We start from the raw sequence: 10,621 nt of genomic DNA on the forward strand, positions 1-10,621 counted from the left end.
TCCCTGTGTTACACCTTAAGAGGTTGCTCCTAAAAGTGCACCCCGCTCGCCCCCTTCAAGCAAACCCCGATGTGTTTATTCAAGAATGGTTTAGTTTGTCCTGCCCTTCCTTTTCTTTAAGGAGATCGTACGTATGTAGGTTTGTATTTAGGTTTGGTGTTTCTAAACTATATTTATTAGAGATACCTATGTGTTAATATAAGCGCAATATCAAATATCTATTTGAAATATTGTGTATTTTCATTAGGAAAGATCAATATAAAAATAAATGTAGGTTATTTTGAAAAAGTATATAACCTATCGTTCCCTTATAGGTTTATCATTTAAAGGAGGGGTAAAAGGGATGAGACGTGAGACGTTGCAACTAATGGCATTTATCAATTTGTTCGCCGTCCATCTAACTTTGTAGACCTTCGTCTATTAATAAGGGGTTAATAGCGTTAATAAAGATAGAGAATGCGGTCATTTTAAAATGCCATTAAAAAGGGTTTATTTCTTTGGGTGGCCGCAATACCCATTTTTGACGCCGGGAGGGCACAGTTTTCTGTCCCATAGCTTTGGCTTGGAGTCCATCCTAGGCCTTTTTAATGGCCTCCATCCTATAGCTAAGGCAGGGGTAGGCAACCTTGGCTCTTTGATGACTGGTGGACTTCAACTCCCAGAATTCCTGAGCCAGCCCTGCTAAGGGACGGAAAACTGGTCAAATCAGATAATGCGGCCAGAAAAATAAATAAACCTCTTTAAGATGATTATTCTTGATTATTAAAACCTTATTAATATGAATAAGCCACAATAGGCCTTAACTCGGTTTAAGATTGGAACCAGGATTTCTTCTGCGCCCGTGTGGCACCGACCGGGCCCCCCCCCCGTCGCCACGTTAATATTAATCATAAGGCGGTAAGAATAAAAATAGAGAAGAGTAAGCTTCAAATGCTATTCAAAAGTATTTATTTCTTTGGGCGGCAGCAGTACCCGTTTTTGACCACAGGAGGGCAGTGTTTCCCGTCCCATAGCCTTAACAGGGAGGCCGTCGTAGGCCTTTTGCCCAGGATCGGGACACGGAGAAGCTAAGCCGCAAAGCGCAGAGCGTCAGCCAAAGGGTCGCCACTCTATGCTCCTCCGAAAGGGACGGGCCGCTTCCCTCGGCCTTCTGCGCATGTCGGCCGGCTGGCTCTTGACGAGTAATCTGCGAGAGGGCCTCTCTGGACGGCGGGCTTCCTGTCCGTCGGTATCGGCGGTCCCCCAGGTGCTGCGGCAAACGACTTCCGTCCCTTCGTTCTTAATCTTCCCCCCTACTTCCTTTCGGGTAGACCTCCTCAATATGGCCGACTTCCCGTCCGCTCAAATTCGCCGTCCTCCAGGGTCTTTGAAATGCGACCTTCCCAATATGGCGGACTTCCGGTCCGTCCTTCTTAATCATCCTTCCACTTCCTTTTTTTCCGGGGACCTTCTGGGCAGGGCGGACGTCCGACCAACGAGGTAAGCCTTGAAAACCCCATTCAAAAGGCTTATTTCCCTTGGCGGCCGCAATACCCGTCCCATAGCATTTACCATCGAGGCCACCGTAGGCCTTTTCCACGGCCTCAATGCCGCTATCGCTAAGGGAGGGAAAACAGTGCCCTCCCGTGGCCAAGCCGGGTATAGCAGCCACCGAAAGAAATAAACCTTTGAAAATGGCAAAAGGGCCTCCCGTCGCCCTATTAATATTAATAAGAGGTTACTAATAGAGACGGGGGGAAAATAAATAGCCTTAAAATCCCATTTAAAAGCTTTATTTTTTTCGGCGACCGCAGTACCCGTTTTTGACCACGGGGGGCACAGTTTTCCGTACCGTAGCATGACCACCGACGACGACGTTCCCAGCACGGCCGAGTTCCTGTCCATCCGCCGAATTCGTCCCCGACTTCCTGTCCGTTCGCAGCACGGTTCCCTGCTTTTGCCCGTGCTCTTTTCTGCACTACGTGGACGGAGCGCACGTCTCCCGGCGAGGCCTCGGGAAGGAAAAAAAGGAAGCCTGCTACTGCCTCAGGTGAGCCGAGCCATCCCCGCATTTCCTGATTCCAGAAAGATACCGGCTTTCTCTGTGTTTTCCCAGCGCCCGAGTCCCGGGTGTAGAAGAACCAGTCGTATCGCGCTTCCCTGTGTTACCCCTTAAGAGGTTGCTCCTCCTAAAAGTGCACCCCGCTCGCCCCCTTCAAGCAAATCCAGGTGTTTTTATTCAAGAATAGTTTTGTTTGTCCTGCCCTGCTATTTCTTTACGGAGATCGTACGTATGTAGGTTTGTATTTAGGTTTGATGTTTCTCAACTATCTTTCTTAGAGATCCCTATGTATTAATATAGGTGCAATATCAAATCTCTTATTTGAAATTGTGTGCATTTTTATTAAGAAACGATCAATATAAAAATAAATGCAGTGTATTTTGAAAATGTGTATAACCTATCGTTCCCTTCTAGGTTTATCTTTTAAAGGATGGATAAAAGGGATGAGACGTGAGAAGCTGCACCTAATGGCTTTTATTATTTTGTTCGCCGTCCATCTAACTTTGTAGACCGTCGTCCAAAACAAGTCAGGGTTAGGAAGGGTAGGAGATTCCTTCCTTTCCTCCCCAGGTTGCCGTAAACAGCCCACCCACCGCCCAGAGGTAAGAGAAAGGAAAAGCAGGTCTCTCTGGGGGCAGCAGGAGACCCGGGTCTTTGCAGAGTCCGGCTTGCAATTTGGCTAACTTCCCCCAGTCACGGCTGCATCGACTGATGTAGGGCCAGGAGGAAGGGGGCGGACGCCTGCCGGAACCATCAGCCTTTTTGGAAAAGGCAGTGGAGAAAGGAGGTCACGCTCCCTGGATTTCCAGCCTAGAGCCTCCGCCGGATGGGTGACCCCCCCCTTGCTGTGGCTGTGAAGAAGGAACTGGGGGAGGGGGGGGAAACAGGTAAGTTTCCCCCTTTTTTTTCCACTTTCAGTGAGGTTAAGGCTTTTCCTGTTAAAGAAACAGGGATGGAAATGGAGTAAGGTTGGGAGCCCAGTAAAAACCCCAAGAGGAAGCGGGAAACAGGGTGGGAGGTTGCGATGGCCACCGCTCCTCTCAATATTGCAGTGTTTGGTGGGAAGTAGCGGGAGGGACCTCTCCAAGGGCCTACCCACTAGCAGAGCTTGGCAGTTCTTTGCTTCATTCTTTGCTCTAACCAATAATAAAATAAACTCCAAATTGGATAGCAGTCCGTATGTTCTTTGTACGACTCGTACAATATTAATATCGTTAATATTAGGCCATCCTAGGCTTTCTTAACTAGGTTTAAGAATTTATTTTAGTCTTGGTTAGAGCAAAGAATGAAGGATTAGGAATTGAACATCTATGAGCTTAGCAAACTTTTGAAGCAGATTTCTTCTTCCGTGCCTGCGTTGCAGCAAACGGGCCTCCCCTGGCCCTATTAATCAGGTGTTAATACCGTTAATAAAGATAGAGAATACCGTCATTTTAAAATGCCATTAAAAAGGGTTATTTCTTTTGTTGTTGTTGTTAATTGCGAAGTCGTGTCCGACCCATCCCGACCCCATGGACAATGTTCCTCCAGGTCTTCCTGTCCTCTACCATCTTCTGGAGTCCATTTAAGTTCACACCTACTGCTTGAGTGATTCCATCCAACCACCTCGTTCTCTGTCGTCCCCTTCTTCTATTGCCCTCAATCTTTCCCAGCATTAGGCGCTTCTCCAGTGAGTCCTTCCTTCTCCTTAGGTGGCCAAAGTATTTGAGTTTCAACTTCAGGATCTGGCCTTCTAAAGAGCAGTCGGGGTTGATCTCTTCTAGGACTGACCGGTTTGAACGCCTTGCAGTCCAAGGGACTCGCAGGAGTCTTCTCCAGCACCATAGTTCAAAGGCCTCCATTCTTTGGCGCTCAGCCTTCCTTATGGTCCAACTTTCACAGCCATACAGTGCAACTGGGCAAACCATGGCCTGGACTATACGCACTTTTGTTGGCAGGGTGATGTCTCTGCTTTTTAGTACGCTGTCTAGATTTGCCATAGCTTTCCTTCCCAGGAGCAAGCGTCTTTTAATTTCTTGGCTGCAGTCCCCATCTGAGGTGATCTTGGAGCCCAGAAAAATAAAATCTGTCACTACATCCATTTCTTCCCCATCTCTTTGCCAGGAATTGAGTGGGCCGGATGCCATGATTTTGGTTTTCTTAATGTTGAGTTTCAAGCCAACTTTTGCACTCTCTTTCTTCACCCGCATCAAGAGGCTCCTTAGTTCCTCTTCACTTTCTGCCCTTAGAGTGGTATCATCTGCATATCTTAGGTTGTTGATATTTCTCCCGGCAATCTGAATTCCAACTTTTGTTTCATCTAGCCCTGTCTTTCTCATGATGTGCTCTGCATATAAGTTAAATAGGCAGGGCGACAGTATACAGCCTTGCCGGACTCCTTTTCCAATTTTGAACCCATCCGTAGTTCCGTGTCCAGTTCTCACTGTTGCTTCTTGAGCCGCATATAGGTTTGTCAAGAGACAAATAAGATGGTCTGGTATTCCCATCTCTTTAAGAACTTGCCACAATTTGTTGCGATCCACACAATGAAAGGCTTTAGCATAGTCAATGAAGCAGAAGTAGATGTTTTTCTGGAACTCCCTAGCTTTCTCCATGATCCAGTGGTGTCGCACTTACCTGTGTTACACCTTAAGAGGTTGCTCCTAAAAGTGCACCCCGCTCGCCCCCTTCAAGCAAACCCCGATGTTTTTATTCAAGAATGGTTTAGTTTGTCCTGCCCTTCCTTTTCTTTAAGGAGATCGTACGTATGTAGGTTTGTAGTTAGGTTTGGTGTTTCTAAACTATATTTCTTAGAGATACCTATGTGTTAATATAAGCGCAATATCAAATATCTATTTGAAATATTGTGTATTTTCATTAGGAAAGATCAATATAAAAATAAATGTAGTTTATTTTGAAAAAGTATATAACCTATCGTTCCCTTATAGGTTTATCATTTAAAGGAGGGGTAAAAGGGATGATACGTGAGACGTTGCAACTAATGGCATTTATCAATTTGTTCGCCGTCCATCTAACTTTGTAGACCTTCGTCTATTAATAAGGTGTTAATAGCGTTAATAAAGATAGAGAATGCGGTCATTTTAAAATGCCATTAAAAAGGGTTTATTTCTTTGGGTGGCCGCAATACCCTTTTTTGACGCCGGGAGGGCACAGTTTTCTGTCCCATAGCTTTGGCTTGGAGTCCATCCTAGGCCTTTTTAATGGCCTCCATCCTATAGCTAAGGCAGGGGTAATGCAACCTTGGCTCTTTGATGACTGGTGGACTTCAACTCCCAGAATTCCTGAGCCAGCCCTGCTAAGGGACGGAAAACTGGTCAAATCAGATACTGCGGCCAGAAAAATAAATAAACCTCTTTAAGATGATGATTCTTGATTATTAAAACCTTATTAATATGAATAAGCCACGATAGGCCTTAACTCGGTTTAAGATTGGAACCAGGATTTCTTCTGCGCCCGTGTCGCACCGGCCGTGCCCCCCGTCGCCACGTAAATATTAATAATAAGGCGTTAAGAATAAAAATAGAGAAGAATAAGCTTCAAATGGTGTTAAAAAGTATTTATTTCTTTGGGCGGCAGCAGTACCCGTTTTTGACCACAGGAGGGCAGTGGTTCCCGTCCCATAGCCTTAACAGGGAGGCCGTCGTAGGCCTTTTGCCCAGGATCGGGACACGGAGAAGCTAAGCCGCAAAGCGCAGAGCGTCAGCCAAAGGGTCGCCACTCTATGCTCCTCCGAAAGGGACGGGCCGCTTCCCTCGGCCTTCTGCGCATGTCGGCCGGCTGGCTCTTGACGAGGAATCTGCGAGAGGGCCTCTCTGGACGGCGGGCTTCCTGTCCGTCGGTATCGGCGGTCCCCCAGGTGCTGCGGCAAACGACTTCCGTCCCTTCGTTCTTATTCTTCCCCCCTACTTCCTTTCGGGTAGACCTCCTCAATATGGCCGACTTCCCGTCCGCTCAAATTCGCCGTCCTCCAGGGTCTTTGAAATGCGACCTTCCCAATATGGCGGACTTCCGGTCCGTCCTTCTTAATCATCCTTCCACTTCCTTTTTTTTCGGGGACCTTCTGGGCAGGGCGGACTCGACGTCCGACCAACGAGGTAAGCCTTGAAAACCCCATTCAAAAGGCTTATTTCCCTTGGCGGCCGCAATACCCGTCCCATAGCATTTACCATCGAGGCCACCGTAGGCCTTTTCCACGGCCTCAATGCCGCTATCGCTAAGGGAGGGAAAACAGGGCCCTCCCGTGGCCAAGCCGGGTACAGCAGCCACCGAAAGAAATAAACCTTTGAAAATGGCAAAAGGGCCTCCCGTCGCCCTATTAATATTAATAAGAGGTTACTAATAGAGACGGGGGGAAAATAAAGAGCCTTAAAATCCCATTTAAAAGCTTTATTTTTTTCGGCGACCGCAGTACCCGTTTTTGACCACGGGGGGCACAGTTTTCCGTCCCGTAGCATGACCACCGACGACGACTTTCCCAGCACGGCCGAGTTCCTGTCCATCCGCCGAATTCGTCCCCGACTTCCTGTCCGTTCGCAGCACGGTTCCCTGCTTTTTCCCGTGCTCTTTTCTGCACTACGTGGACGGAGCGCACGTCTCCCGGCGAGGCCTCGGGAAGGAAAAAAAGGAAGCCTGCTACTGCCTCAGGTGAGCCGAGCCATCCCCGCATTTCCTGATTCCAGAAAGATACCGGCTTTCTCTGTGTTTTCCCAGCGCCCGAGTCCCGGGTGTAGAAGAACCAGTCGTATCGCGCTTCCCTGTGTTACCCCTTAAGAGGTTGCTCCTCCTAAAAGTGCACCCCGCTCGCCCCTTTCAAGCAAATCCAGGTGTTTTTATTCAAGAATAGTTTTGTTTGTCCTGCCCTGCTATTTCTTTAAGGAGATCGTACGTATGTAGGTTTGTATTTAGGTTTGATGTTTCTCAACTATCTTTCTTAGATATCCCTATGTATTAATATAGGTGCAATATCAAATCTCTTATTTGAAATTGTGTGCATTTTTATTAAGAAACGATCAATATAAAAATAAATGCAGTTTATTTTGAAAATGTGTATAACCTATCGTTCCCTTCTAGGTTTATCTTTTAAAGGATGGATAAAAGGGATGAGACGTGAGAAGCTTCACCTAATGGCTTTTATTATTTTGTTCGCCGTCCATCTAACTTTGTAGACCTTCGTCCAAAACAAGTCAGGGTTAGGAAGGGTAGGAGATTCCTTCCTTTCCTCGCCAGGTTGCCATAAACAGCCCACCCACCGCCCAGAGGTAAGAGAAAGGAAAAGCAGGTCTCTCTGGGGGAAGCAGGAGACCGGGTCTTTGCAGAGTCCGGCTTGCAATTTTGCTAACTTCCCCCAGTCACAGCTGCATCGACTGATGTAGGGCCAGGAGGAAGGGGGCGGACGCCTGCCGGATGAAAGCTTCAGCCTTTTTGGAAAAGGCAGTGGAGAAAGGAGGTCACGCTCCCTGGATTTCCAGCCTAGAGCCTCCGCCGGATGGGTGACCCCCCCCCCCCTTGCTGTGGCTGTGAAGAAGGAACTGGGGGAGGGGGGGGAAACAGGTAAGTTTCCCCCTTTTTTTTCCACTTTCAGTGAGGTTAAGGCTTTTCCTGTTAAAGAAACAGGGATGGAAATGGAGTAAGGTTGGGAGCCCAGTAAAAACCCCAAGAGGAAGCGGGAAACAGGGTGGGAGGTTGCGATGGCCACCGCTCCTCTCAATATTGCAGTTTTTGGTGGGAAGTAGCGTGAGGGACCTCTCCAAGGGCCTACCCACTAGCAGAGCTTGGCAGTTCTTTGCTTCATTCTTTGCTCTAACCAAGAATAAAATAAACTCCAAATTGGATAGCAGTCCGTATGTTCTTTGTACGACTCGTCCAATATTAATATTAGGCCATCCTAGGCTTTCTTAACTAGGTTTAAGAATTTATTTTATTCTCGGTTAGAGCAAAGAATGAAGGATTAGGAATTGAACATCTATGAGCTTAGCAAACTTTTGAAGCAGATTTCTTCCTCCGCGCCTGCGTTGCAGCAAACGGGCCTCCCCTGGCCCTATTAATAAGGTGTTAATACCGTTAATAAAGATAGAGAATACCGTCATTTTAAAATGCCATTAAAAGGTTTATTTCTTTTGTTGTTGTTAATTGCGAAGTCGTGTCCGACCCATCACGACCCCATGGACAATGTTCCTCCAGGTCTTCCTGTCCTCTACCATCTTCTGGAGTCCATTTAAGTTCACACCTACTGCTTCAGTGACTCCATCCAGCCATCTCATTCTCTGTCGTCCCCTTCTTCGATTGCCCTCAATCTTTCCCAGCATTAGGCCCTTCTCCAGTGAGTCCTTCCTTCTCATTAGGTGGCCAAAGTATTTGAGTTTCAACTTCAGGATCTGGCCTTCTAAAGAGCAGCCGGGGTTGACCTCTTCTAGGACTGACCGGTTTGAACGCCTTGCAGTCCAAGGGACTCGCAGGAGTCTTCTCCAGCACCATAGTCCAAAGGCCTCCAATTCTTTGGCGCTCAGCCTTTCTTATGGTCCAACTTTCACAGCCATACATTGCAACTGGGCAAACCATGGCCTGGACTATACGCACTTTTGTTGGCAGGGTGATGTCTCTGCTTTTTAGTACGCTGTCTAGATTTGCCATAGCTTTCCTTCCCAGGAGCAAGCGTCTTTTAATTTCTTGGCTGCAGTCCCCATCTGAGGTGATCTTGGAGCCCAGAAAAATAAAATCTGTCACTACCTCCATTTCTTCCCCATCTCTTTGCCAGGAATTGAGTGGGCCGGATGCCATGATTTTGGTTTTCTTAATGTTGAGTTTCAAGCCAACTTTTGCACTCTCTTTCTTCACCCGCATCAAGAGGCTCCTTAGTTCCTCCTCGCTGTGTGCCCTTAGAGTGGTATCATCTGCCTATCTTAGGTTGTTGATATTTCTCCCGGCAATCTGAATTCCAACTTTTGTTTCATCTAGCCCTGCCTTTCTCATGATGTGCTCTGCATATAAGTTAAATAGGCAGGGCGACAGTATACAGCCTTGCCGGACTCCTTTTCCAATTTTGAACCCATCCGTGGTTCCGTGTCCAGTTCTCACTGTTGCTTCTTGAGCCGCATATAGGTTTCTCAAGAGACAAATAAGATGGTCTGGCATTCCCATCTCTTTAAGAACTTGCCACAATTTGTTGTGATCCACACAATGAAAGGCTTTAGCATAGTCAATGAAGCAGAAGTAGATGTTTTTCTGGAACTCCCTAGCTTTCTCCATGATCCAGTCGTATCGCGCTTCCCTGTGTTACACCTTAAGAGGTTGCTCCTAAAAGTGCACCCCGCTCGCCCCCTTCAAGCAAACCCCGATGTTTTTATTCAAGAATGGTTTAGTTTGTCCTGCCCTTCCTTTTCTTTAAGGAGATCGTACGTATGTAGGTTTGTATTTAGGTTTGGTGTTTCTAAACTATATTTCTTAGAGATACCTATGTGTTAATATAAGCGCAATATCAAATATCTATTTGAAATATTGTGTATTTTCATTAGGAAAGATCAATATAAAAATAAATGTAGTTTATTTTGAAAAAGTATATAACCTATCGTTCCCTTATAGGTTTATCATTTAAAGGAGGGGTAAAAGGGATGAGACGTGAGACGTTGCAACTAATGGCATTTATCAATTTGTTCGCCGTCCATCTAACTTTGTAGACCTTCGTCTATTAATAAGGTGTTAATAGCGTTAATAAAGATAGAGAATGCGGTCATTTTAAAATGCCATTAAAAAGGGTTTATTTCTTTGGGTGGCCGCAATACCCATTTTTGACGCCGGGAGGGCACAGTTTTCTGTCCCATAGCTTTGGCTTGGAGTCCATCCTAGGCCTTTTTAATGGCCTCCATCCTATAGCTAAGGCAGGGGTAGGCAACCTTGGCTCTTTGATGACTGGTGGACTTCAACTCCCAGAATTCCTGAGCCAGCCCTGCTAAGGGACGGAAAACTGGTCAAATCAGATACTGCGGCCAGAAAAATAAATAAACCTCTTTAAGATGATTATTCTTGATTATTAAAACCTTATTAATATGAATAAGCCACGATAGGCCTTAACTCGGTTTAAGATTGGAACCAGGATTTCTTCTGCGCCCGTGTCGCACCGGCCGGGCCCCCCGTCGCCACGTAAATATTAATAATAAGGCGTTAAGAATAAAAATAGAGAAGAATAAGCTTCAAATGGTGTTAAAAAGTATTTATTTCTTTGGGCGGCAGCAGTACCCGTTTTTGACCACAGGAGGGCAGTGTTTCCCGTCCCATAGCCTTAACAGGGAGGCCGTCGTAGGCCTTTTGCCCAGGATCGGGACACGGAGAAGCTAAGCCGCAAAGCGCAGAGCGTCAGCCAAAGGGTCGCCACTCTATGCTCCTCCGAAAGGGACGGGCCGCTTCCCTCGGCCTTCTGCGCATGTCGGCCGGCTGGCTCTTGACGAGTAATCTGCGAGAGGGCCTCTCTGGACGGCGGGCTTCCTGTCCGTCGGTATCGGCGGTCCCCCAGGTGCTGCGGCAAACGACTTCCGTCCCTTCGTTCTTAATCTTCCCCCCTACTTCCTTTCGGGTAGACCTCCTCAA

General features: G+C 46.9%; 1 long non-coding RNA gene across 1 annotated transcript; it reads left to right on the forward strand.

Moving 5' to 3' along the window:
* Positions 1-2,003: 2,003 nt before the first annotated feature.
* On the forward strand, positions 2,004-2,875 carry LOC120298406. The gene is made up of 3 exons (XR_005554069.1): positions 2,004-2,029; positions 2,612-2,643; positions 2,735-2,875. It is a non-coding gene; the product is annotated as an uncharacterized LOC120298406 (long non-coding RNA).
* Positions 2,876-10,621: the final 7,746 nt, after the last annotated feature.

This window comes from Crotalus tigris, unplaced genomic scaffold, assembly GCF_016545835.1.
Source record: "Crotalus tigris isolate CLP2741 ecotype Arizona unplaced genomic scaffold, ASM1654583v1 scf7180000023858.26342, whole genome shotgun sequence".
In the NCBI taxonomy this organism is placed as follows: domain Eukaryota; kingdom Metazoa; phylum Chordata; class Lepidosauria; order Squamata; family Viperidae; genus Crotalus; species Crotalus tigris.